This window comes from Melanerpes formicivorus, unplaced genomic scaffold, assembly GCF_026170545.1.
Source record: "Melanerpes formicivorus ecotype bairdi unplaced genomic scaffold, bMelFor1.0.p_v2 SCAF_156, whole genome shotgun sequence".
Lineage (NCBI taxonomy): Eukaryota > Metazoa > Chordata > Aves > Piciformes > Picidae > Melanerpes > Melanerpes formicivorus.
The window spans coordinates 59115-64488 of record NW_027142508.1 but is presented as its reverse complement, the minus strand read 5'-3'; positions in this window follow the sequence as shown (position 1 = coordinate 64488).

Here is a 5374-nt window from a genome sequence, read left to right as displayed (position 1 = left end):
GGAAATTACTTCTCTACTGAAACGGATTGAAAAATAAAGCTAAACTTCACCCAACAAACAGTTTGTTTCTTACCAAATGCAGTAGAATAAGATTTTAACTTCTGTACACATTGTGCTGTTTAATACATAAGGATATAATTGCAGGTAAGACATTTGGACAGCCAACATTTTCTCTGTGTTTTTTTCCCCATTTATAATATAATCGCATGTAATTCTGCACTAGCCTTCCATTTCATTGCATCAAAACAAATTGCTTCATCTACACTTTATTTTCTGTATAACTACTGATACACTTCTGATATATTTTCTATCTGTGTTTAAAACATCCCACGAAGACATTGTGATTTCCCCCATTTGCTTCTACTCAGAATTATTCATAGGGAAAAAAAGCTGGATGAGAATTGTTCATTTGGATTTTTTATTTTGGCTGATCCCTAAGGTCATGGCTATCATAGAGCTATCATAAAGCTTCAGTACAAATTCTTTTATTCCTTCTCAGCTTAAAATACACTCTCAAAACAGTTGCTCTGGAACAGGGCTGACACTCATCCTTTATTATCACTAATTATCATTATTATTATTGTTGTTATTATTGTTATTATTTTATTTGCTATTTAATGTATTAAATAATTTATTATTTTCATTTTGGGGTGATTAATTAAAGAGAACAGGAAGCAGACATTTAACCAAGACATTATGAATTAAAGAAATTTAGAAGTATTTTAGGGTTTTGTTTTTCTTAAACTGCCTTACACTTGCATATACATACATATATAGAATAGAATAGAATAGAATAGAATAGAATAGAATAGAATAGAGTAGAATAGACCAGGTTGGAAGAGACCTTCAAGATCATCGCGTCAAACCTATCACCCAACACCACCTAATCAACTAACCCATGTAACCAAGCACCCTGTCAAGTCTCCTCCTGAACACCTCCAGTGACGGCGACTCCACCACCTCCCCGGGCAGTCCATTCCAATGGGCAATCACTCTCTCTGTGTAAAACTTCCTCCTGACCTCCAGCCTGAACCTCCCCTGGCACAGCCTGAGACTGTGTCCTCTTGTTCTGGTGCTGGCTGCCTGGGAGAAGAGACCAACCTCTGCCTGTTTACAACCCCCCTTCAGGTAATTGTAGAGGGCAATAAGGTCACCCCTGAGTCTCCTCCTCTCCAGGCTAAGCAGCCCCAGCTCCCTCAGTCTCTCCTCATAGGGCTTGTATTCCAAGCCCCTCACTAACTTCGTTGCCCTTCTCTGGACTCATTCCAGCAAGTCAACATCCTTCCTAAACTGAGGGGCCCAGAACTGGACAGAGTACTCGAGGTGTAGCCTAACCAGTGCAGTATACAGGGGCAGAATGACCTCCCTGCTCCTGCTGGCCACACTGTTCTTAATGCAGGCCAGGATGCCATTGGCCCTCTTCGCTGCCTGGGCACACTGCATACTTTGTTTAACTCTCCTTAGAGTACCTCAAAGCAGCATTTATTGAGAGCAAAAGGCCACAGTATCACAGAGATCTCTGCCAACTATCATGTCTGTGATCATGGTCTTGTCCAGCTCTGCAAAATTTTGAGGGCTCTGCTGCCTTCTTTTCCACCCATAGTCAAGCATCAGCCATAAGGCAGCGGTTTAAATGGGGAAAATCAATGGCGAAAATTTACCTTGCTCTATATTTGGGATGTGCAATGTCAAGATTTCTATAATCAGCTCTGAGGAAAATTTAGCAAGAAGACAGTTTTCTCACAGATGACTGCAAACTAATAATATTTCAAAAGAGAAAATATCATTCCACTTGTTGGTTTTATGTATTTTTGCTTATTGGCCATTGTTTCTTAACATTATTCAGAACATTATTCAGTATGATTTTTTTAAAGTATTTTAAAGTATTTATCAGTTACGAACACATTGATAGCAGTTTTGGTGTTTCTCTGAATATTTGAAAGAAGACACTGTATTTTATCAACTGCATAAATATATATAGTCTAATATTTTTGTTTAGTATTTTAGGAGCATTCCTCACAGACACTTCATGTTGTGGATGTATGAATTTATTAAGGCAGCATTACTTGTAAAACCAGGCACCTGTTTGGAAGGAGGGAAAAAGCTCATAATGCATGGGATGAACTTTATCTTGGAGGCTCTCTCACTTAATTGATGCAATCTGACCTTGCCATTAGTCTTGCTAGAGGCAAGCTATTTCTGTCTGCATTACTTTTCATTATTACTTTTGTATAGAAACTCAGTACCTGCTGCTCCATATAAATGTGTGACAGAGCTAAAGAATATATCCTGGAAAATCATTCAACTCCTATCTGCTCTAACACTTTGAAAGTTAATTCATGCAGGTGTATACCATAGTACCATATATCAGAGTCAGTTGTATCAACAGAAATTTGGAGTACCAAACTTGTAATCGTGATCTGAGATATTGCAGAAAAGTTATATTCCCTATTTATTTATCTGGAGTCCAGGCAGCATCACCTTAGATATAAATCAATCTTATCCTGTAGCAGTTGCTTTGTGGCTGTGTCTGAGCTTATTACTAATTTATTATGATCTGGTTTTGGTACAGAGTGAAGAAGACAGTCAAGTGATATATCACATAAACAATTAAAAACTCTCCTTGTGGCTTTAAGCTATTGAAATGATTAAAAACTTGTGCAGAATGTAACTGTCCTTGAATTACTTTCATTGTTAAACATCAGATAATATGACAAATTTCAGTCTGACTCAGTCATTTAGAATAGTATCTGCAGAGCTCTGTCAGATGATTATTTGTCTTCATTATTGTCTTGTAACTTGGTTGGACACAAGACTTATAACAAATACAGTGATGGTACATGGATTAATTTAACAACACTTACATGCTTCATTGTTTTTCCTCAAAGATAAATGTAGGAGACTCAAAAAAGTCCTTAGTAAATATATTAATACAAATTTGCTGAATATTAAGGCAACCATGTGCAGATTCCTCTAATTTCAGTGATTAAAGATGTAATCTGATACATGCCATCAGCTGCTGTTTAGATTATTTTGAATCTCTGCTGAAAATAATTAGTTTCAAAATTTGCCATCTTAATACAAAACACTGTTGAGTAAACTACTTTTTTAATGTCTATGTCACATAATGCCTATAAGACAGATATTAATATAGATAGAATAGAATAGAATAGAATAGAATAGAATAGAATAGAATAGAATAGAATAGATCTCAGACCTCTGAGATCATCGAGTCCAACCTATCACCCAACACTATCTAATCAAATAAACCATGGCATCAAGCACCCCATCCAATCTCTTCTTAAACACCTGGCCTGCATTAGGAATAGTGTGGCCAGCAGGAGCAGGGAAATCATTGTGCCCCTGTACTCTGCATTGGTTAGGCCACACCTTGAGTACTGTGTCCAGTTCTGGGCCACTCAATTTAGGAAGGACATCGAGACACTTGAAGGTGCCCAGAGAAGGGCAACAAGGCTGGTGAGAAGCGTTGAGCACAAGCCCTATGAGGAGAGGCTGAGGGAGCTGGGATTGTTTAGCCTGGAGAAGAGGAGGCTCAGGGGAGACCTCATTGCCCTCTACAATTACCTGAAAGGTGGTTGTAGCCAGGTGGGGGTTGGTCTCTTCTCTCTAGCAACCAGCACCAGAACAAGAGGACACAGTCTCAAGCTGCACAAGGGGAAGTTTAGGCTTGAGGTGAGGAGAAAGTTCTTCACTGAGAGATTTGCTTGTCATTGGAATGGGCTGTCCAGGGAGGTGGTGGAGTCACCGTCCCTGGAGGTGTTCAAGGGGAGGTTGGACGTGGGTCTTGGTGCCATGGTCTAGTCATGAGGTCTGTGGTGACAAGTTGGACTCAATGATCTTTGAGGTCTCTTCCAACCTTGATGATACTGTGATACCTCCAGTGATGGTAACACCACCACCTCCCTGGGCAGCCCATTCCAATGGCCAATCACTCTTTCTATGAAGAACTTCTTCCTCACATCCAGCCTAAACATCCCCTAGCGCAGCTTGAGACTGTGTCCTGTTGAGACTGTTGTGGTGCTGGTTGCCTAGGAGAAGAGACCAACCCCCACCTGGCTACAACCTCCCTTCAGGTAGTTGTAGACACCAAGAAGATCTCCTCTGAGCCTCCTCCTCTGCAGGCTAAGCAACCCCAACTCTCTTAGCCTCTCCTTATAGGGCTTGTTCTCCAAGCCCCTCACCAGCATTGTTGCCCTTCTCTGGAAACATTCAATCATCTGTTGGGTTTGTGCCTTGGAGGGTGAGGGGAGTTGGTAGCAGAGGAGGGGACTGCTGCTGTGGCTTCTGTAAGAAGCTTCAAGAAGTTCCTCTGGTTGTAAATTAAACCAACCTCTGGCCAAGACTGAGCCAGGCAATGTCTCTGTGATAGCATATTTAAGTGGGGAACAGTAGTGGAGAAAAATCCTGTCTTTGGAGTAAGTGACTGCTTCCTATAAAGCTGATGAATGTGAAGGGCTCCTGAGCTCGGCAAGCTGTTATTGTGTCTCACAACCCACACAATAATGATTTTCTTCTTAACATCTAAACTAAATTTACGGTATTTCAAATTAAAACCTTTAGCTCTTTTCTATCATTACATTTCCTGATAAAGAGTCCCTCTCCATCTTGCCTGTAAGCCTCTTTTAGTACTGGAATGCTGCAGCAAGGTCTCACCGTAGCCTTCTCTAGGCTAAACAGCTCCAACTCTTTCAGCCTATCTTTACAGGGGAGGTACTCCAGACCCTATTCATCTTTCTGGTCCTCCTCTGGATGCACTCCAACAGGTCCATGTCTTTCTTATGCTCCACATGGGGTCTCACCAGAACACAGTAGGTCCCATTTCTTTTCATGTAGCCCAGGATGTCATTAACTTTCTGGATTATGAATGTATATCTCTGGTTTATATTCAGTTTTCCATCTGTCAGTATCCCTAAGTCCTCCTCCACAGGGCTGCTTCCAATCCACTCATCACTTAGCCTGTATTTTTTTGTTGGGATTGTCACAACCCAGGTGCAGCACTTTACATCTCACCTACTTGACATTCAGGAGGTTTGTATAGGCCTAGATCTCAAGAATATCAATGTCCTTTTGGATGGCATTTGTTTGCTGAAGTGTGTAGACCTCACCACATAGCTTGGTGTACTCAGTTCTACTGTCAGTGTTGTTCCTTCCTTGAGGATCAGTATTGGGAAGTGCCTGTCCCAATACAGATCTTTGATGAATTGCATTGGTTACTCTCTCCACTTGAATGTCAAGATGCTAATCTCAACTCTTTGAGTGCAACCATGTCATGACCCAATTATTCTGTACCAATCCTTGTCTGTAGTGGGGATGGTGCTAAGATTTGAATAATTCCTGTGAAGTAGATAAAGGT